We start from the raw sequence: 23,600 nt of genomic DNA on the forward strand, positions 1-23,600 counted from the left end.
GCTTGCAGAGCACATCTTCCCTCACAGGAGGGCTGTGCTTGCAGCTCAGGCCTCGATCCTCTTACCCAACATAACAGTCACAGGGGAGAAGCTTGGGTCTTGAGCTCCTGTCTGCTGGCAGATGGCAAAGGAAAATTTTGGAGCAGGGGAGGGCAGAGTCAAGAGCAAGGCCTAATCCAGAAGTCCAGATTGTGCATTTTGGATGACCCCACCTCAACAGGCAGACTTTCTGTTTAGGTGAGACCACTTCAAGCCCCTCCCCAGAAGCTGGGCCTAGAAACTCTGACCCCCAGCTGAAACAGAGACCTCGCCAGCTTTGGTGGAGCCTAAGGACAAGCTCATCTAACCCAGCCCCACCCTGCAACTCCCCCTCCCACTCTGCTGTGGCAAAGGAAAAAGGACACACCCACAGTTCCAGGGCCCCACCCACCACCTACAGTAATCTAGGGCTTCTCCTGAGAGAAGAGAGCTAACCACAGGACCTAAAAACAAACACTGCAGCTTGTCCCTGCCAACAAGTGCCACTGGACAGGGAGGTCAGTTTGCATGCCCTTTATAGCATTTGCAGACTCATTCTTGCAGGGTGTAGCTCGGTCTCAACTTCAAGTACCACCTACTGTCTCAGAGATTAAATTGGGCATGCCATACCTGAACAAAAGAAAATCCAAAAATCAGAAACAAAAGCTGCTCTAAATGAGGAAAAAAAATCAGCCAAAGATCTCTGGATATATAATTACAGTGAAAAGACATCTAACTCTGTACCAATTGGAACCAACCAAGAATGTTGAAATGAGTGATAAAGAACTCCAAATATGAATTATAAGGAAGCTCAATAAAATATAAGAGAAAAGAGAAATCTAACACAAAGAAAGCACAGAAACAATGCAGGAAATGAATAAAGAAATCAAATTATTTTTTAAAAATCAACCAGAACAGGCCAGAGGCGGTGGCTCACTCCTGTTATCCCAGCACTTGGGGAAGGCCAAGACAGTGGACTGCCTAAGCTCAGAGGTTCGAAACCAGCCTGAGCCAGAGCAAGACCCCATCTCTAAAAAACAGCCAGGTGTTGTGGCAGGTGCCTATAGTCCCAGCTACTTGGGAGGCTGAGGCAAGAGGACCACTTGAACCCAAGAGTTTGAGGTTACTATGAGCTAAGACATCGTGGCTTAGCTCATATGCCTACTGAGGGTGACATAGTGAGACTCTGTCTCAAAAAAAAAAAAAAAAAATTGAAAAAGCCTTAATAAGCTCAATCAGAAATGAAAAAAGAAGTATTGCCACCAATACCCAGAAACAGAAACCATCATCTGTTAATACTATAAACACCCCATGCACATAAACTGGAAAACAAGGAAATGTACAATTTATCCCTAGGCTCAGTCAGCAAAAAAACAGAACAGACCAATATCAAGTAATGAATTTGAAGCAACAAAAAAACAACTTTCCGGGTGGCGCCTGTGGCTCAAAGGAGTAGGGCACTGGCCACATATGCCGGAAGTGGCGGGTTTAAACCCAGCCCTGGCCAAAAACTGCAAAAAAAACTTTCCAATGATAAAAGTCCCAGACGAGTTGGTTTTCACAGTTCTACAAAGAGAAACTGGTACCTATAGTGCAGAAATTATTCCACAACATCCAAAAGGAAAGAATCCTGCCGAACTCATTCTACGAAGCTATATCACCTTGATACCAAAGCCAGAAAAGGATATGACAAAAAAAAAAACTACAAACCAATATCCCTTATGTATATAGATGCAAAAATTCTCAATAACAATCCTAGCAAACTACACTGAGCAGTACATCAAAAAATTAATCCACCATGACCAAGTGGGCTCCCCCCAGGGATGGTAAGGATGGTTCACCATACTCAAGTCCATAAATGTGATCCACCACATAAACAGAAGCAACAACAAAGACCATATGATCATGTCAAAAGATGCAGAGAAGGCATCTGACTAAATTCAGCACACTTTCATGACAATAACTCTTAACAAAATAAGCATAGATGGAACATATCCTCAAAATTATAAAAGTCCATATATAAGCCCACAGCCAACATCATTTGGAACAGGGAAAAACTGAAAGCATTCCTGCTTAGATCTGGAACTAGACAAGGTTGTCCACTGTCACTGCTTCTATTCACTATATTGCTGGCAGTCCTAGCCAGAGCTATCAGACAAGAGAAGGAAATCAAGGGTATCCAAATAGGGACAAAAGAGATCATCTATTACTCTTTTTTTTATTTTTTTTTTTGGTAGAGACAGAGTCTCACTTTTAGCCCTCGGTAGAGTGCCATGGCCTCACACAGCTCACAGCAACCTCCAACTCCTGGGCTTAAGCGATTCTCTTGCCTCAGCCTCCCGAGTAGCTGGGACTACAGGCACCCGCCACAACGCCCGGCTATTTTTTGGTTGCAGTTTGGCCGGGGCTGGGTTTGAACCCGCCACCCTCGGTATATGGGGCCGGCGCCTTACTGACTGAGCCACAGGCACCGCCCATCTATTACTCTTTATAGATAATACAATCACATATCTAGAAACCTAAAAGCTTCTGCCAAGAGACTCCTAGAATTGATAAATGAAGCAGAGTCTCAGGATACAAAATCACAAATCAACAGCACTCCTATGCACCAACAACAATCAGGCAGGAAATCAAAGACTCAATACCTCTCACAATAGCAACAAAGAAAATAAAACACCTACAAATATATTTAACCAAGGAGGTAAAAGACTTCTATAGGACTACCATGAGTTAGTGAAGAAGGAAATCACAGAGAATATAAACAAATGGAAAATATCATGCTCATGATCAGCAAAATCAACATTGTTAAAAGGTCTTTACCGCCCAAAGTGCGGTACAAATTCAATGCAATTCCCATTAAAATGCCAAGATAATTTTTTGCAGACCTGGAAAAACCAATTCTATGCTTCACAGAGAAAAAGAAAAGAGCCCAAACAGCCAAAGCAATCTCAAGCAAAAAGTAAAAACCAGGAGGCATCACTTTACCAGACATAAAGTACTGACACAAGAACAGAGACACAGACCATTGGATCAGAACAGAAAACCCAGATACAAAGCCATCCTCAGGTTGTCATCTGATCTTTGACCAAGAAGACAATAACATACACCGGGGAAAGGAATCCCCATGTAATAAATGGTGCTGGGTAAACTGGATAACCACGTGTAGAAGACTAAACAGGATCAAGACCTCTCAGCACTCACAAAAATTAATTCACAATGAATAGACTTAAACCCCAAGAAATGAAACTATAAGAATTCTAGAAGAAAATATTACAAAAGCTCTATTTTACACACATTGGCCTAAGTAAAAGATTTATGAAGAAGGCCCTAAAGACAATCACAGCAACAAGAAAAATTAACAAATGGGCCCTGATTGAATTAAAATGATTCTGCATGGCCAAGGAATCAATAGAATAGACAACCTTCAGAACAGGATAAAGTATTTGCATGCTATACATCCAATAGAGAGAAAATAACCAGAATATAAAAAACTCAAGCAAATCAGTGAGAAAAAATAAAAAGATAAACAATTCCATAAGAAAGTGGACAAAAGACATGAACAGAAGCTTTCCAAAGGAATACAGACCAATGGTAAATAAACATAAGAAAAAATGCTCAACATCAAACATCATCAAGGAAATGCAAATCAGAACCACGTGAGCTATCACCTGATCCCAGAAAGAATAACTTTTTTTTTCTTGAGACAGTCTCAAGCTGTCGCCCTGGGTAGAGTGCCATGGCGTCACAGCTCACAGCAACCTCCAACTCTTGGGCATAAGAGATTCTCTTGCCTCAGCCTCCCAAGTAGCTGGGACTACAAGTGCAAGTGACTACTACAACGTCCAACAAGTTTTTTTTCTATTTTTAGTAAAGACAGTATCTCAAACTCCTGAGCTCAAGCAATCCACCTGCCTCAGCCTCCAAAAGGACTAGGATTACAAGGATGAGTCACCATTCCCAGCCAGAGACCATTCTTTAAAAAGAAGTTTCACAAGAATGGAAAAAGAAACACTACCTGTACTCATTATTAAACTGGAAGTAATTGATCAACACACATTGGGCAGTAAAACTCAATGGAAAGCAAGCAGGTAAGAGAGCACAGGAGGAATAAATTCATACATAATGACCATAGTGCACGCAATCCAGGTGAGGGACATACTCACAATGATTCAAACCGTACAAAAAGCAATTCATGTAACCAAAACATCTGTACAGCTGTAATATTCTGAAATTTTTTTTTTGTTTTTTTGGAGACAGAGTCTCACTATGTCGCCCTTGGTAGAGTGCCGTGGCGTCACAGCTTATAGCAACCTCAAACTCTTGGGCTTAAGCAATTCTCTTGCCCCAGGCAGTGAAGCCCTTTGACTCAAACCAGAGACTTGGATGAGTGCTGGGGAACAGGGCAGTGACAAGGGGGAGGGGGTGAGCCCCCTGAGCTGGAGGAAACAGCGAAAATGGAAGAATCCAGGAGCTGGGGAGGTGGTATTTTTTTTTTTTTTTTTTTTGTAGAGACAGAGTCACTTTACGGCCCTGGGTAGAGTGCCGTGGTCTCACAGAGCTCACAGCAACCTCCAACTCCTGGGCTTAAATGATTCTCTTCCCTCGGTCTCCCGAGTAGCTGGGACTACAGGTGCCCGCCACAACGCCCGGCTATTTTTTTGGTTGCAATTCAGCCAGCGCCGGGTTTGAACCCGCCACCCTCGGTATATGGGGCCGGCGCCTTACCGACTAAGCCACAGGCGCCGCCCGGTGTCTATTTTTGTTTTCTGAAAAAAGGTACGCATAGGCCTGCAGGTAGGCAGGTGGCAGTTAGGGCAGTTCACACGCTGACATCCTTCTCATAGCCTGACTTGGGGACGGCTTCCAGCAGTGAGTCCCCGGGACCTGCCTCCTCCCCCTCCTTGGCCTCACTGGACTTTGAGTTGGGGACCCAGAGGCCGGAGTGGATGCAGCGCTGCATGTGGTACTTCGCGCGTCAGTAGGGTCCATCTTGCTGATGGCATCTTGTAGCATCTGTATATCCTTCACATCGAAGAACTTCTGGAGTTCCTCAGGGAGGCCTCAACAGGGTCCAGGCTACCAGTTCATACTCCTTCATGGCCTTTTCAATACGAAGCTTGGCACGGCCCCGCACTCGCTCTTTGAAGGCTTCCAGCTCATCGTTGAACCCTTCCATGTACTGGCAGTCAGCTGTCTTAATCTTAGTGAAAAACTGCCCGAAGCAGGCACGGGGGTCCACCTTCAGGCTCTTGGCCAGCTCCTGGATGAACTGCATGACAATGGTCTGGTGGGCCACCTGCTCCATGTGTGCACATTTCTCTTCCACTTCCAGATCAATGCACCAGAGGACAAGATAATTGGCTGTTTCCTCTCACACCAGGTAGACGTTGTCTGACAGGTACTTCTGGCTGTCATCCCATTGGCGGAGCATGTCAAAGTGCTTAATCTGTTTCTCATATTTTTCCACAAGTCTTGTGTTTCTGCTCCCTCACCTCCTCTGAGTCCTCCTCCGGCTTCTCGGGCTTGTTACTGACCATACTCTAAGCCATCCTTGCTGAACGTGACCACGTTCCAGGGCATGCTCTTCTCCTTCTTGCGCGTCTCCTCCAGCTTCTGCTCCCAGCTCCACTCCTCCTTTCGCAGCTGCTGCACCTCGGCCTGCAACCACTCCAGCTCTGCCTTGGCACCTTCAGCACTTCCAGCTCCTTCAGCTGCCTGTGGCACTTGGCCACCTTGTGTTTGTACTCCCGGCAGCCCCTGTCCAGTTCTTCCTTCTCCTTCTGGAACTGCTCCATGCGCTCTACATGGGCCTGGCGCCGCCAGCGGAAGAGGCTGGCCGCGTCGATGTTGGGGTGCATCTCATCCTCATTGTCAGACACCTCGATGTGGTCCCACACACTGTAGTCCACCATCTTGCCTCAGTGGCCCAACCTGCTAGGGCTCTAAACTTATAACTTTTTTTTAATAAATATATTTTTAAAAAGCTCAATCCCAAAAAGCTGCATGTTTTATAATCCATTTATATAACATCCTTAAAAGAACAGTATTAGCCAAATGAATATGTTAATGGTTATGACTATGCCTGAGGGCAGTAATAAGTAGGAGTGGCTACAAAAAGGACTCTCTAGCTGGCTTCTGTAGGTCACTGGTTAGCACACCTGCCCCGCACACCAGAAGATGGCGGGTTCCAGGCTCCCTGGGCCTGATTTAAAAAAAAATAAAAAAGAAGCATCTCAACCTGAGAGGAGAGGATTCTGGGAATATGGCAGAATAAGAAACACCAGGAGGGCCAGGCACAATGACTCACATCTGTAATCGCAGCACAATGGGAGGCCGAGACAGATAGATTGCCTGAGCTCACAGGTTCGAGATGAGCCTGAGCCAGAGGGAGACCCCTGCCTCTAAAAATGGCCAGGCTTTGCAGTGGGCACCTTTAGGACCAGCTACTTGGGAGGCTGAGACAAGAGGATCGCTTGAGCCCCAGAGTTTCAGGTTGCTGTGAGTTATGATGTCTACCAAGGTTGACAAAGTGAAACTGTCTCCAAAAAAAAAAAAAGAACAAAAATTAACTGAAACTGTCCCTGAAAAACACCTGACATACCTACTAAACAAAGATTTTCAAACTCCTAACAGTTACTCCGAAAGATTAAGAAAAATGTAGAAAATGTCAAGAAAATGATCTACAAACAATATGGAAAACAGCAATAAGAAAGAGAAAACAGCCAGGCAGACCTGTAATCCCAGCAATCTGGGAGGTCAACGTGGGAGGATCCCTTGAGCTCAGGAGTTTAAGACCAGCCTGAGCAAGACCCCATCTTCACTAAAAACAGAAAAATTAGCTGGGCACTGTAGCTGGCACCTGTAGTCCTAACTACTTGGGAGGATCGCTTGAGCTCAGGAGTTTAGGGTTGCTGTGAGCTAGACTTGACAACATGGCAATCTAGCCTGGGTGACAGAGTGAGACTCCATCTCAAAAACAATACTACCAAGAGCCAGATCTTACAGATTCTCCAAATTTTCATGGGTTTTTAACTTCCAGGAGCCCCACAGATTATCAAATATCCCCTTCACTTTGGGGAAGGTGACATTTTAAAATAAGTGCAGAGAAGCCGAACATGGTAGTCATACCTGTAATCCTAGCACTCTGGGAGGCCAAGGCAGGTAGACTGCCTGAGTCAGGAGTTCGAGACTAGCCTGAGATAGAGAGAAATCCCATTTCTAAAAAAAATAGTCAGGCATTGTGGTGAGCACCTGTAGTCCCAGCTACTTGGGAAGCTGAAGCAAGAGGATCACTGGAGCCCAAGAGTTTGATGTTGCTGTGAGTTATGATGTCACAGTACTCTACCAAGGGTGACAAAGTGAGACTCTGTCTTAAAAAAATTAAAAGTGGGGCGGCGCCTGTGGCTCAGTCGGTAAGGCGCCGGCCCCATATACCGAGGGTGGCGGGTTCAAACCCGGCCCCGGCCAAACTGCAACCAAAAAATGGCCGGGCGTTGTGGCGGGCGCCTGTAGTCCCAGCTACTCGGGAGGCTGAGGCAAGAGAATCGCTTAAGCCCAGGAGTTGGAGGTTGCTGTGAGCTGTGTGAGGCCATGGCACTCTACTGAGGGCCATAAAGTGAGACTCTGTCTCTACAAAAAAAAAAAAAAAAATTAAAAGTGTAGGGGCAAAAATAACATTTTGAAGTAAGTTCAGAATGATCACCAAACCAAAGGCCTGCCCTCTCAAGGGAGAGGGAGCTAAGAAATCCTTCTAAATGTCACAGGCAAGGAATTTATACCCAATAAAAGAAATGAGATTTGGGTGGCGCCTGTGGCTCAAAGGAGTAGGGCTCTGGCCCCATATGCTGGGGGTGGTGGGTTCAAACCCAGCCCCGGCCAAAACTGAAAAAGAAATAAAAAATAAAAAATAAATGAGATTTAATCATAAGATTATCAAAATAATTTCTCCTTCCCAACACCTTATCACCACATCAACAGTGTTCCCACATACTGCCAGATTACAACTTAAGAGAACTATGACACAGACTCTAATGAGTTCTTAGAGAAACCCAAAGACAATGGGATAGAAAACTAGAAAAATCTGAAGCTTCCTGTAACCATAGCTACAGCAAATAGTATAGGCAGTTCCTAGGCAAATTAACATAAAACCCCACCATTAGGGCGGCGCCTGTGGCTCAAGGAGTAGGGCGTCTGTCCCATATGCCAGAGGTGGTGGGTTCAAACCCAGCCCTGGCCAAAAACCACAAAAAAAAAAACCCACATTAAAAGCCTGATCACCAGACGTTCGCCGAGAGCCGCCGCGGTTTCCTGCTTCAACAGTGCTTGGACGGAACCCGGCGCTCAACCCCCATCCTGGCCGGCCGCTCACAGCCAGCCTTCCAACACCTCACCACGCCCTCGGACCATCCCAAGGCCCCCGCCGCTGCCATGACGACCGCCTCCCCCTCGCAGGTGCGCCAGAACTACCACCAGGACTTGGAGGCCGCCATCAACCACCAGATCAACGTTGAGCTCTACACCTCCTACGTCTACCTGTGCATGTCTTACTACTTTGACCGTGATGATGTGGCTTTGAAGAATTTTGCCAAATACTTTCTTCACCATTTCATGAGGAGAGGGAACATGCTGAGAAACTGATGAAGCTGCAGAATCAACGAGGTGGCCGAATCTTCCTTCAGGATATCAAAAAAACAGACTGTGATGACTGGGAGAGTGGGCTGAATGCGATGGAGTGTGCGTTACACTTGGAAAAAAGTGTGATCAGTCACTACTGGAACTGCACAAACTGGCCACTGACAAAAATGACCCCCACTTGTGTGACTTCATTGAGACACATTACCTGAATGAACAGGCGAAATCCATTAAAGAACTGGGTGACCACGTAACCAACCTGCGCAAGATGGGAGCCCCTGAATCTGGCATGGCAGAGTATCTCTTTGACAAGCACACCCTGGGAGACAGTGATAAGGAGAGCTAAGCCTTAGGCTAACTTCCCCATAGTCACAGGGTGACTTCTGTGATCACCAAGGCAGTGCATGCATGTCAGGGTTTCCTGTACCTTTTCTATAAGTTGTACCAAACCATCCACTTAAGTTCTTTCATTTGTACCATTCCTTCAAATAAAGAAATTTGGTACCCAAAAAAAAAAAAGCCTGATCACCTCTGGTCCTAGAACAACATGTGTCGTGTCTAACTTTAAACAAAAATTTACGAAGTATGTGCTAAGGCAAAAAACAAAAAACAAAAACAGTACAGTCTGAAAAGACATAGCAAGGATCAGAGCCAAACAGATGTGACACAGAATTGGATTTATTAAGAAATTAACACAACTGTAGTTAGTATTTAAGGACTCTAATGGAAAGATCAGACATCACACAAGAACACTCGTAATGTTAAGTACAGAGATGGAAACTCCAAGACAGAAACAAAAGAAGATACTAGAGGCTCGGTGCCCGTAGCACAGTGGTTACAGTGCCAGCCACGTACACCGAGGCGGGCGGTTTTGAACCCAGCCTGGGCCAAGTAAACAATGACAACTGCAACAAAAAATAGCCGGGCATCGTGGCAGCTGCCTATAGTCCCAACTACTTAGGAAGCTGAGGCAAGAATTGCTTAATCCCATGAGTTAAAGGTTGCTGTGAGCTGTGACGCCAAAGCACTCTACCAAAGGGTGACATAGTCAGACTGTAAAAAAAAAAAAAAAAGATACTAGAAACCAAAAACTACAACAGAATGAAGAATCGTTTGATGTGAGGCAGACTGGACATAGCTAAGCAAATAACCAGTATGTATGAAGATACATCAAAACTTCTGAACTGAAATGCAAAGAGGAATAGAAAAATCTAAGAACTGGGCGGTGCCTGTGGCTCAGTCGGTAGGGCGCCGGCCCCATATACCGAGGGTGACGGGTTCAGACCCGGCCACGGCCAAACTGCAACAAAAAAATAGCCGGGCGTTGTGGCGGGTGCCTGTAGTCCCAGCTGCTCGGGAGGCTGAGGCAAGAGAATCGCTTAAGCCCAGGAGTTGGAGGTTGCTGTGAGCTGTGTGAGGCCATGGCACTCTACCGAGGGCCATAAAGTGAGACCCTGTCTCTACAAAAAAAAAAAAAAGAAAAATCTAAGAACTGTGGAATATCCAAGAACTAAAAGAGAATAAAGAGAAAAAGAAATCTTTGAGTAATAATGGCTGAGAATTTACCAAAACTACTGACAACAGGAAACCACACATCCAGGAAGCTCAAAGAACGCCAACTATAACACCAAAAAAGGCCAAGGCAGGCACACACATCTATAATCCTAGCACTCTGGGAAGCCAAGGCCTCAGGAACATCATGTGAGCTCAGAAGTTTGAGATCAGCCTAAGCAAAGTGAGATTTCATTTCTACTAAAAACTAGAGAATTAGCAAGGCATTGTAGGAAGTGCCTGTAGTCCCAGCTACTGGGGAAGCTAAGGCAGGAGTATCAGCTGAACCCAAAAGATTGAGGTTACTATAAGATAGGTTGATGCCACAGCCACCTAGCCTGGGAAAGAGTGAGACATTGTCTTAAGAAAAAAAAAAAGGGGAGGGGGGGCGACGCCTGTGGCTCAAGGAGTAGGGCGCCGGTCCCATATGCCAGAGGTGGCGGGTTCAAATCCAGCCCCAGCCAAAAAAAAAAAGGCTGAGCATGATGGCTCACACCTGTAATCCTAGCACTCTGGGAGCCTGAGGTGGGTGGGTGGCTTAAGCTCAGGAGTTGGAGACCAGCCTGATCAAGAATGAGACCTCGGGCGCCGGCCCCATATACCGAGGGTGGAGGGTTCAAACCCAGCCCCGGCTGAACTGCAACCAAAAAATAGCTGGGCATTATGGCGGGCGCCTGTAGTCCCAGCTACTCGGGAGGCTGAGGCAAGAGAATCCCTTAAGCCCAGGAGTTGGAGGTTGCTGTGAGCTGTGTGAGGCCACGGCACTCTACTGAGGGCTATAAAGTGAGACTCTGTCTCTGCAAAAAAAAAAAAAAAAAAAAAAAAGAACGAGACCTCGTCTTTACTAAAAATAGAAGAACTAGCCAGCCGTGGTGGCTCACACCTATAATCCTAACACTCCGGGAGGCCAAGGCAGGTGGATCACCTGAGCTCATGGGTTCCAGACCAGCCTGAGCAAGAGCGAGACCCCATCTCTAAAAATAGCCAGGCATTGTGGTGAGCAACTGTAGTCCCAGCTACTCGGGACGCTGAGGCAAAGAATGGCCTGAGACCAAGAATTTGAGGTTGCTGTGAGCTATAACGCCATAGAACTCTACTGAGGGCAGCAAAGTTAGATTCTGTCTCAAAAAAGTAAAAATAAAAATAGAAGAACGAGGGCCAGACAAGGTGGTTCATGCCTGTAATCCTAGCACTCTGGGAGGCCAAGGAGAGTGGACTGCTTAAGCTCAGGAGTTGGGAATACCAGCTTGAGGCAGAGCGAGACCCCATCTCTAAAAAATAGCCAGGCATTGTGGCGGGCACCTATAGTCTCAGATACTTGAGAGGCTGAGACAAAAGAATCACTTGAGACCAAGAGTTTGAGGCTGCTGTGAGCTATGACACCACAGCACTCTACCAAGAATGACAACTGTGTCTCCAAAAAAAGAGAGAGAGAGAGAGTGGGCGTTGTGGTACACCCTTGCAATCCCAACTACTTGGAAGGCTAAGGCAAGAGGGTCACTTGAGCCCAAGAGTTTTAGGTTGTTGTGAGCTATGATGCCATAGCACTCAACTCTAGGGCGAGAAAGTGAGACTCTGTCTCAAAAAATAAATAAAGGCTTGGTGCCCATAGCACAGTGGTTATGAAGCCAGCTACATGCACGGACACTGACGGGTTCCAGCCCAGCCCAGGCCAGCTAAACAACGACAACTGCAACAACGCCAAAAAAAAAAAAAAAAAAAAAAAAATAGCCAGACATTGTGGTGGTAAGTGCCTATAGTTCCAGGTACTTAGGAGGCTGAGGCAAGAGAATCGTTTAAGCCCAAGAGTTTGAGGTTGCTGTGAGCAATGACGGCAAGGCGTTCTACTACTAAGGGCAACATAGTGAGACTCTGTCTTAAAAGTAAATAAATAGTACCCTTATAACTGATGATATAATTCCTAATCTCCTCACACTCCTGTTATTTCATTTTTCTCCTATTCTAAAATAACACGATGAAGATATTCATATATATATTGTCACTATTTCTGGCTATTTGCTTAAACTATAATCTAAAGAACAGAACACCACTAAGGATGGTGCCTGTGGCTCAGTGAGTAGGGCGCCAGCCCCACATACCAAGGGTAGCAGGTTCAAACCTGGCCCCAGCCAAACTGCAAAGGATGGTGCCTGTGGCTCAAGGAGTAAGGAGCCCGGCCCCATATACCAAAGGTGGTGGGTTCAAACCCAGCTGCAGCTCAAAACTGGAAAAAGAAAAAAAAAAAAGAACAGCACATCACCAACTCTGGAGAACCCAGGGTTCAAAACCTGGTTCATACACTTTTTACATGACCCTGGGCAAAGCATTGGATGTTTCTATGCTTCGGGTTTCATCGTCATTAAAAACTATTTAGATAAGAAAAGTACCTATAACAAAAAAAAAAAAAAAAAAAGTACCTATAACCAGTCCTATGAAAAAGAAGAAATCATATATCCCTGTAAGCACCTGACAGTACCTGGCATACAGTAGAAGCTCCATGTTATTTTGCAGAAAAGAAAACTGAGGCTTAGAAAAGCAATTTGCCCAGTCAAGTATCTAGTTCATCTGATTCCAAAACTCAATTTTTTTTTCTATTTATCTTCCCTTCCCCATTTATCTAAAAATGAGTATGCCTGCACTACTGCTAAAATCAGAGCAAAGAAAAAACTTTTTAAAGAGGCTTTCGGGAGGTGCCTGTGGCTCAGTGGGTAGGGCACCGGCCCCATATACCAAGGGTGGCGGGTTCAAACCCAGCCGCAGCCAAACTGCAACAAAAAATATCTGGGCAGTGTGGCAGACGCCTGTAGTCCTAGCTACTCGGGAGGCTAAGGCAAGAGAATCTTCTACGCCTAGGAGTTGGAGGTTGCTGTGAGCTGTGACGCTACCGCGCTCTACCGAGGGCGATAAAGTAAGACTCTGTCTCTAAAAAAAAAAAAAAAGAGAGGCTTTGGACTGAACTTGGACAACAGAAAAACAGAGGCTCAGCGCCTGTGGCTCAAGCGGCTAAGGTGCCAGTCACATACACCTGAGCTGGCAGGTTCGAATCCAGCCTGGGCCCGCCAAACGATGGCTGCAACCAAAAAATAGCTGGGCATTATGGTGGGTGCCTGTAGTCCCAGCTACCTGGGAGGCAGAGAGGAGAATCGGTTGAGCCTAGGAGGAGGCAGTTGCTGTGAGCTGTGATGCCATAGCTCTCTACTCAGGGCAGCAGCTTGAGGCTCTGTCTCAAAAAAAAGGAAAGAAAACAGTGAGGGCTCGGCGCCTGTGGCTCAACGGGCTAAGGTGCCAGCCACATACACCTGAGCTGGCGGGTTCTAATCCAGCCCAGGCCCGCCAAACAACAATGACGGCTGCAACCAAAAAGCAGCTGAGCGTTGTGGCAGGCGCCTGTAGTCCCAGCTACTTGGGAGGCTGAGGCAGGAGAATCGCTGGAGCCCAGGAGTTGGAGGTTGCTATGAGCTGTGAAGCCACAGCACTCTACCCAGGGTGACAGCTCGAGGCTCTGCTTCAAAAAAAAAAAAAAAAGAAAAGAAAAACAAAACACCAGTAGTCCCAGCTGCTCGGGAGGCTGAGGCAAGAGAATCGCTTAAGCCCAGGAGTTGGAGGTTGCTGTGAGCTGTGTGAGGCCACAGCACTCTACCGAGGGCCATAAAGTGAGACCCTGTCTCTACAAAAAAAACAAAGTGGTGGACTTAAAAGCCAAATGTATTGAAGGGTGAATGAATAGGAGTTTATGATATTTTATGTACTTACATCTAAAATGTTCAGAAAAGGATGAGGCAACCTACAATGAAAAACTTGCATTATAGTAACAAAAAATAGAAAACGTGGATTTTTTTTTTTTTTTGCAGTTTTTAGCTGGGGCTGGGTTTGAACCCGCCACCTCCGGCATATGGGGCCCGTGCCCTACCCCTTTGAGCCACAGGCGCTGCCCAGAAAAAGAACTTTTTAAAGTCAGTATGATGAACATCTATTATTTGTTTGTATCATAAGCATCCCCTCTTTTGCAAATAGCTCCCGCTCCCACCCCCATTAGGGAAACTGCTCTTACCCCTGACTCCAACTAGGCAGTTCTAGTGAGGGTTGCCATTCATAGTACCCTCCCCACTCCAGCCACAGAGATGGTGGGTACATGATCCAAGACAGGCCAATCAAGAGTCCTTCCCAGGATTCTTCAAGAGAGCCCCTTCTTCTGGTAGAAAGGGCTGGAAACAAGAGCTGCCAGCAGTCATGGTTCCAGCCTCATGAAGTAGAGAGTCTGTAGTGTAAGAGAATGAAATCAACACGCAGAGAAACAGAGGTAAGAGGTGAAATCCTAAACAACATGGAAGGAAGAAGAGGAGACAAACATACTAACAATGAGATTAATTTAGCTGATGTAACTAAAGACCAGGTTTGGTTCTGGGATGCCTGGGAGCCAGGACAAAAACATAAACAAAATGTATTTCATAGATCTAACAAAAAGAAGGAAATATACCGGACCCTCAAGGGAGATAATCTTCCTGATGCTATTATTAAAAGAACTTCAGTTACATGGATTTTAAAGTAAGGGTCACTGAAAGACAACATGGACGGTGTCCATGATAAGACTGTTTCAGCAAATACAGATTTCATATACTACAACTAAGTTATTTCTTAATCATTAAGAAAAACTAGAATACTGTAGGAAGTTGAATAGAGAGATACAAACTACGGTTTTATTCTCCCAAGAAATTTGCCAATAAAGACAAAAGGACAAAAATGTAAATGGAAAGTAGAATCCATGGGAATAGTCAAAAATGTGTGTGAGCCAAGTGGGGAAAAATCAAGTAAAAAGGACAGAATGAAGACAGAAGATTGATAAATTGTTTCATCATTAGTAATTGATAAAACAAGACCCTGGAGAAAATGGGAAATGACCATATTAAAAACAAAGGTTGTTAATTTCACTTAAAAATTTCTTCCTCTCCTCCTCCCTGAAACACCAAATAACAATGAGATAAAATGGCATAAGGCCACAAATACAAAAAAACATAGAAAACAACAGCTACAAAGTTTTGGAAACTAAAAGACATTAAACAAATGACAGAAGACTTAACAGATGAGAAGAAGTTGCTGCAATAAGACCCAAAATAATGCATCTTATACCACATAGCACCAGGAACTACAGAAGCATTAGGTACCAGGCACCAAGGAGTGGGTAAATGCCTATGCATGGAGTGGTCTACGTATGTAGGAGGCATGTTCCCAGTTGAGACTAAAAGCAGTAGAATTGGATACAAACTAAAAAGCTATCAGAGCCATCTCCTTCACCACATACTACAGGTAACTGTCTTTCCCCTACCACAGAAAACTGCAAAGGTTCATTTTCTGGAGAGGATAAATTTGAGGAAATCTACACTTGGGATCAACAGGAACAATTGAGAAGGTTGGCATTCTAAAAAAAGAATTAAATGAAAGTCTAATTCTATATACTCGAATTCTAGCATACACCTGGCTCAAAGAATATTGGTAACCAGGTCTGTCAACATCAGATGATGGGAGGATTTCTCTCTGCATACACTGAGAAACCAACTAGATCACTTTTAATTAAGTCAACAAGCCAACGGTATCTGCTCCCCGGGTCCCCACAGCTTCCAAGCAACTCATAAGAAAACTGTCTTAAATTTCAGTTGATGGCTAAGAGTCATCAGATTTTTAAGCAAAATCCGTAAGAAAGGTAGACAAAACAAAACAATACAAAGAAAGAGTACTAGAAACGGAAGAAAACTAAAACAAAACAAACACTTCTCATTAATATCCTCAGAGAGTTAAGAAAAGATAGTAAATCCAAGAAACAAAAACAGAAGATAAAAAAATAAGCGTAAAAGAGCTCTCAGAAATTAAAAAGTATATTGGCTCGGCGTCTGTGGCTCAAGCGGTTAAGACGCCAGCCACAAACACAAGAGCTGGCAGGTTTGAATCCAGCCCTGGCCTGCCAAACAACAATGACGGCTGCAACCAAAAAATAACCAGGCGTTGTGGCAGGCGCCTGTAGTCACAGCTACTTGGGAGGTGGAGGCAAGAGAATCACTTCAGCCCAGGAGGAGTTTGACATTGCTGTGAGCTATGATGCCACAGCACTCTACCCAGGGTGACAGCTTGAGGCTCCATCTCAAAAAAAATAAAAAAGAAAGAAAAGAAAAGAAATTTAAAAGTATAAAAGAATTTTAGAAGGCGGCACCTGTGGCTCAGTCGGTAGGGTGCCGGCCCCATATACCGAGGGTGGCGGGTTCAAACCCGGCCCCGGCCAAACTGCAACCAAAAAATAGCCGGGCGTTGTGGCGGGCGCCTGTAGTCCCAGCTACTCGGGAGGCTGAGGCAAGAGAATCGCTTAAGCCCAGGAGTTGGAGGTTGCTGTGAGCTGGGTGAGGCCACGGCACTCTACCGAGGGCCATAAAGTGAGACTCTGTCTCTACAAAAAAAAAAAAAAAAAGAATTTTAGAAGTTAAGCAAATAGTTGAAGGATAAAGTGTGGGAAAAGAACAAAATGAGATACAGAACTTAAACACAAAATGTAGGGCAGCGCCGGTAGCTCAGTGAGTAGGGCACCAGCCCCATATACGAAGGGTGGCATTTTAGAACCCAGCCCTGGCCAAACTGCAACAAAAAATAGCCAGGCATTGTGGTGAGCACCTGTAGTCCCAGCTACTCGAGAGGCTGAGGCAAGAGAACTGCCTAAGCCCAAGAGCTGGAGGTTGCTGTGAGCTGTGACACCACAGCACTCTATCAAGGGTGACAAAGTGAGACTCTGTCTCAAAAAAATAAATAGGCTTGGCGCCTGTGGCTCAAGCACCTAAGGCACCAGCCACGTACACCTGAGCTGGCAGGTTTGAATCCAGCCCGGGCCTGCCAAAACAACAATGACAGCTGCAACCAAAAAAAAATAGCCAGCATTGTGGCGGGTGCCTATAGTCCCAGCTACTTGGGAGGTGGAGGCAGGAGACTCGCTTGAGCCCAGGAGTTGGAGGTTGCTGTGAGCTGTGATGCCACAGCACTCTGCCTAGGGCGACAGCTTGAGGCTCTGTCTCAAAAAAATAAAATAAATAAATAAATAAAAACAGCCAGGTATTTTGGCAGGTGCCTGTAGTCCCAGCCACTCAGGAGGCTGAGGCAAGAGAACTGCTTGAGCCCAGGAGTTTGAGATACCTGTGAGCTATGATGACACCACAGCACTCTACCCAGGACAACACAGTGAAACTCTGTCTCAGAAAAAGAAAAAAGAATGAATGCATCATTGTTTTCAGACTGAGATCTCAGACAAGGCAGGAATACCACTGTGGCCAGGAGTCTGACACTAACCTAGGCAATACAGCAAGACCGCTGTCTCAACAAAAAGTTTAAAAATTAGTTGGGTGTGAACCCCACCCCCACAGTCCCTATTATTGGGAAGTTGGAAGCTGAGATAGGAAGTTCAAGGTTGCTGAAGTATGATCATGCCACTACATTCCAGCCTGAGCAGTACAGTGACATCCTGTGACTACATGATTAAATTTTTAACTTCTAAAAAAATTAAACAGATACCATATGCTGGACAATTTATCAATGTATGACTACTTTCATTTATATTACTAGTCATGTAACCAGGTTAGAAAAGAATACAAAGTATAAAACATTTACTTCATGCCTGCCCTTATTTTAGGCTTTTCTCACATTCAAAGAAAAGAAATTTTAGAGGAAAGAAAGCAAAAAAAAATAAGAGCATGGGGCAGCCTCTGTGGCTCAAGGAGTAGGGTGCTGGCCCCATATACTGGGAGTGGCAGGTTCAAGCCCAGCCCTGGCCAAAACTGCAAAAAAAAAAAAAGAAGAGCAAAGTACCTCAGGAATGGAAAAAAAAAGTATCCAATGGAGGGACTTTACCTAACAATTGCAATCAGTGTAACTGGCTTATTGTACCCTCAATGAATCCCCAACAATAAAAAAAAAAAGAAAAAAAAAAAAGTATCCAATGTACTCAGTACTACTGTGAAACCAATTTATAATAACTCACACTTGCATATGAAAAATGAAACACAACTTTAGGCTATGATGAAGGAGGAAAAGGGAGGATGAGGGATGGGGAGGGGGTGCGGGGGATAGTAGGGGGACCACAACTATGGAGCACATTGCAAGTACAAGTTGGTTCTATCATGTGTAGAACACGAATGTCCTAATGCTATAATTGGGTAAATGAGATGAAAGCTATGCTGATTAATATGATGTAAGCACTCCAATCTGTACAAATAACCAACTCACTGAAATGGGCATAAATGTATTTATGATCTATGTACAAAAGACTTAATAAAAAAAGAAAGAAAGAAAGAAAGAAAAAGAAGAATAAAGAAAGAAATGGCTATTTGCCTAGGCACAGTGGCTTTTGTCTATAACCCTAGCACTCTGGGAGGCCCAGGAAGAAGGATCCCTTGAGCTCAGGACATTGATACCACCATGAACAGGAGTGAGACTTCATCTCTACTAAAAAATAGAAAAATTAGCTGGGTGTTGTGGCAGATGCCTGTAGTCCCAGCTACTCAGAATGCTAAGGTAGGAGTATTGCCTGAATCCAGGAGTTTGAGGATGCTGTGAGCTGGGCTAATATTAGGGCACTCTAGCCTGGGACAACAGAGTGTCAAGGAGGAAAAGATGATGAAGAGAAGATGAAGGGAAGAGAAGAAAAGGGGAAAGAAGAAAGAAAACTATCTGTAATTGGTCTATGATGGCAAATATCAAGTCTGTTAACTTTATTAATTTCTTTCTTTCTTTTTTGCAGTTTTTGGCCAGGGATGGTTTTAAACCTGTCACCTCTGGTATATGGGGCCAGCGCCCTACTCCATTGAGCCACAGGCACTGCCCTAATTTCTTTTTTTTTTTTTTTTGAGACAGAGTCTTACTATGTCGCCCTTGGTAGAGTGCCGTGGTGTCACAGCTCATAGCAACTTCAAACTCTTAGGCTTAAGCAATTGTCTTGCCTCAGCCTCCCAAGTAGCTGGGACTACAGTAACCCACCACAAGGCCTGGCTTTTTTGTTGTAATTGTCGTCGTTTAGCAGGCACAGGCTGGGTTCAAAACCGCCAGCCCCAGTGTATGTGGCCAACACCAAAACCACTGAGCTATGGGCACTGAGCCACCAAATATGTTAACTTTAAATCAGCTCTTTCACAGGAACTTAGGCTACTAAGCTGAATTTAAAATCAAATATTAGATAATATGAATCGGCAGTAAGGAAAAAAAAGGCCAGCAATTGTTTTAAAGTATACAAGCTAAAAAGCTTACACAGAAATTAGAACAAGTGATATGCACTAGTAAAATATAATCCTAGCATTCTGGGAGACCGAGATGGGTGGAATGCTTGAGCTGAGGAGTTCCAGAGCCTGAGCAAGAGTAAGACCATGTATCTACTAAAAATAGAAAAACTAGTCAGGCCTTGTGGAGGGTGCCTGTAATCCCAGCTACTCGGGAAGTTGAGACAAGAGGATCACTTGAGCCCCAGAGTTTGAGCTTGCTGTGAGCTATGATGCCACAGCACTCTATAGAGGGTGACACAGTAAAACTATCTAAAAGTAAAGATATGGGCGGTGCCCATGGCTCAGTGAGTAGGGCGCTGGCCCCATATACCCAGGGTGGTGGGTTCAAACCCAGCCCCAGCCACACTGCAACAACAAAAAATAGCCGGGCCTTGTAGCAGGCGTCTGTAGTCTCAGCTACTTGGGAGGCTGAGGCAAGAGAATCGCCTAAACCCAAGAGCTGGAGGTTGCTGTGAGCTGTAAGCTGTGACGCCATGGCACTCTACCAAGGGCGACAAAGTAAGACTTTGTCTCTTAATTAATTAATTAATTAATTAAAATAAAAATAGACGTAAAGATAATCTTCCTTAATACAGAGATAAAACAGAAAATATTAAAGACAAATTAGAAGACATGGAAAACAGAATCAAAATCCCACACTTAAGTAACAGAAGCTGACAATACTTGAGAAGATAAATAGAAAATATTCCGGGCGGCGCCTGTGGCTCAAGGAGTAGGGCGCCGGTCCCATATGCCGGAGGTGGCGGGTTCAAACCTAGCCCCGGCCAAAAGCCACAAAAAAAAAAAAAATAGAAAATATTCCAAATTAGAACGATAATGAGTCCTCAGACTGAAAAGCACACAAAGGTTTAAACAGATTTCCTATTAGCACAAATCAATACAAATACCAGAAGACAAACTATTAATAGAACAATATCTTTAGTTACAGGAAAACAGCTATTATACTTGAATGCAGACTAGTATACAAGAAGATATTAATGAAATCCTTAGACATAAAAAGACTAATATAGCTTTCTTCCTTATTTTCTACTCATAGACCCTAAATTTAAAAAAAAAAAAAAACAAAAAAACTTCAAAACGAAGGACAATAAACCCATAAAATATTAAGGAAACAAAAACCTGGGTGGAACAAAAACATTAGTAATGTTAAGTTTAAATTATAAATACTTCAAATAACCACAATAATTAATTTAGGAGATTAAAAATAAGTAGAATTAACAAAGATAACAACAACACAGATTTTGCAGGCCAAGAGTATAAAAAGAAGCAAGGCATCCTAACCCTTGCTTTGTTCAGAAAGAGTACAGATATTAATTTTAAACTCACAGAAAAACAAAGAATATGCATTAAAATTTTAAAGGCACTCACTAAAGGAAAACAAATGGAGCATATAACCTCCAAATCATCAGGGGATTAAAAAAAAGGGAATTTAAAAAAACTCAATCACTCCAATCAAAGGACAAAAAAGGAAGGAAAATAAAGGTAAATAGATGAGAGAAAATAAGATCTTGTTAGTAGATCAAAATATATCTGTCATTACTATAATCAAATTTAACTTGCCTATTAACATAGATTCTCAAACTGTATTTCTTTTTTTTTTTTTTCAGAGACAGAATCTCACTTTGTTGCCCTTGGTAGAGTGCCGTAGCGTCACAGCTCACAGCAACCTCCAGCTCTAGGGCTTAGGCGATTCTCTTGCCTCAGCCTCCCAAGTAGCTGGGACTACAAGTGCCCGCCACAATGCTGGGTATTTTTTTTGTTGTTGCAGTTTGGCCGGGCCAGGTTCAAACCCGCCACTCTCGGTGTATGGAGCCAGCGCCATACTCACTGAGCCACAGGCACTACCTGAAGACTGTATTTTTTTCAAAAGTCCTCATTATATTTACAAGAATGTTCCTTGCAACACTATTTGAGATTTCGAAAAATTAGAAACTCAAATGACAATAAGGGGATTTTTTTTTTTTTCTTGAGACAGAGCCTCAACCTGCCACCTTGGGTAGAGTGCCATGATATCACAGCTCACAGCAACCTCCAACTCCTGGACTTAATCAATTCTCTTGCCTCAGCCTCCCAAGTAGCTGGGACTACAGGCGCCTGCCACAACGCCCGGCTATTTTTTGGTTGTAGTTGTCATTGTTGTTTGCCAGACCCGGGCTGGATTCAAACCCACCAGCTCTGGTGTATGTGGCTGGCGGCTTAACCGCTTGAGCTACAGGCAATGAGCCTTCAATAAAGAAATTAAATAACCTGTGATACATTCTGTGACAGAACACTAAAACTCAGATGAAAAGAATGTATTGATATACCCATATCACAAGTTGCAGAACAACACATTCCTATAAAACAGTGGAGATATATAGATACATAGTTTAGTCATTAAAACATAGATGGGTCCGGGCGGCGCCTGTGGCTCAGTCCGTAAGGCGCCAGCCCCATATACCGAGGGTGGCGGGTTCAAACCCGGCCCCGGCCGAACTGCAACCAAAAAATAGCCGGGCATTGTGGCGGGCGCCTGTGGTCCCAGCTGCTCGGGAGGCTGAGGCAAGAGAATCACTTAAGCCCAGGAGTTGGAGGTTGCTGTGAGCTGTGTGAGGCCACGGCACTCTACCGAGGGCCATAAAGTGAGACTCTGTCTCTACAAAAAAAAAAAAAAAAAAAAAAAATAGATGGGTCCAACAGACAATAAAAGAATAATGGCTGACTCAGACTAGGGAGAGAATAAGAAGTACCACAACATAACTTCTAAAAGTTTTTTTTAATTATTCTTTTTAATCAAAAGGCAAGATTTGAAGCAAGTATCATGTCTACCATTCATTCCTTCAGATAGAAATGCACAGATATTTAGTATATCTTCTATACTATTCAAAATCATTTATGATAATTAAATATATTAACACATTGAACATAGACATATATGTATATAATATGGTTTTACAGATAAACCAATTTATTTCTACAAATATCTTCATTGAACAAACATTAAAATAAATGCAATCTTAAATCAATTCCTAAAACTTTGGTTTTGATTCCACTCAGCAATTCCTGTCTCACAATGTTAAGAAGCCAAGAAGAACTGCAATAAAAAGAGGTTGAGGCTGGGCAGTGGCTCACACCTATAATCCTAGCACTCTGGGAGGCGGAGTCAGGCAGCAATCCTGAGCTCACAGGTTCAAGACCAGCATAAGGTAGAGCAAGATCCCACCTCCGAAAATAGCCCCGTTTTGTAGCGCACACCTATAGTCCCAGCTACTAGGGAGGCTGAGGCAAGAGAATGAGAGCCTGGGAGTTGGATGTTGCTGTGAGCTATGACACCATAGTACTCTACCAAGGACAACAAAATGAGACTTTCTTTTTTTTTTTGAGACAAGAGTCTCACTATGTCGCCCTCAGTAGAGTGCCGTGATGTCACAGCAACCTCAAACTCTTGGGCTTAAGCTATTCTCTTGCCTCAGCCTCCCAAGTAGCTGGGACTACAGAAAAGAAAAAAAAAAAGAACATTTAAAATATAAAATATCTGGCTCGGCGCCTGTAACTCACCAGCTAGGGCACCAGCCAAATACACAGAAGCTGGTGGATTCGAATCCAGCCCAGGCCTGCCAAACAATGACAACTAGCTGAGTGTTGTGGCAGGCGCTTGTAGTCCCAGCTACTCGGGAGGCTGAGGCAAGAGAATCATTTAAGCCCAAGAGTTTGAGGTTACTGTGAGCTGTGACAGCACAACACTCTACTGAGGACAACATAGTGAGACTCTGTGTCAAAATGATAATAATAATAATAATGAGGGGCGGTGCCTGTGGCTCAAAGTAGGGCACGGGCCCCATATGCCGGAGGTGGCGGGTTCAAACCCAGCCCCAGCCAAAAAAAAAAAAGCAAGTGCAAAATAATAATAATAATGAAATAAAATATAAAATATCGGGGGTGGTGCCTGTGGCTCAGTGAGTAGGGCGCCGGCCCCATATACCGAGGGTGGTGGGTTCAAACCCAGCTCTGGCCAAACTGCAACAAAAAAATAGCCGGGCATTGTGGCGGGCGCCTGTAGTCCCAGCTGCTCGGGAGGCTGAAGCAAGAGAATCACGTAAGTCCAAGAGCTGGAGGTTG

The 23,600-nt window shown here is 44.3% G+C and overlaps 1 protein-coding gene and 2 pseudogenes across 13 annotated transcripts in view; 1 reads left to right on the top strand and 2 right to left on the bottom strand.

Moving 5' to 3' along the window:
* MLLT10 (MLLT10 histone lysine methyltransferase DOT1L cofactor) overlaps window positions 1-23,600 on the bottom strand; it is a 203,178-nt gene that overhangs the window by 160,006 nt on the left and 19,572 nt on the right. The window lies entirely within an intron of this gene.
* LOC128572276 (hsp90 co-chaperone Cdc37-like) lies at window positions 4,794-5,930 on the bottom strand (annotated as a pseudogene).
* On the top strand, window positions 8,431-9,158 carry LOC128572277 (ferritin heavy chain-like; annotated as a pseudogene).

Source organism: Nycticebus coucang, chromosome 20 (assembly GCF_027406575.1).
Source record: "Nycticebus coucang isolate mNycCou1 chromosome 20, mNycCou1.pri, whole genome shotgun sequence".
NCBI lineage: Eukaryota > Metazoa > Chordata > Mammalia > Primates > Lorisidae > Nycticebus > Nycticebus coucang.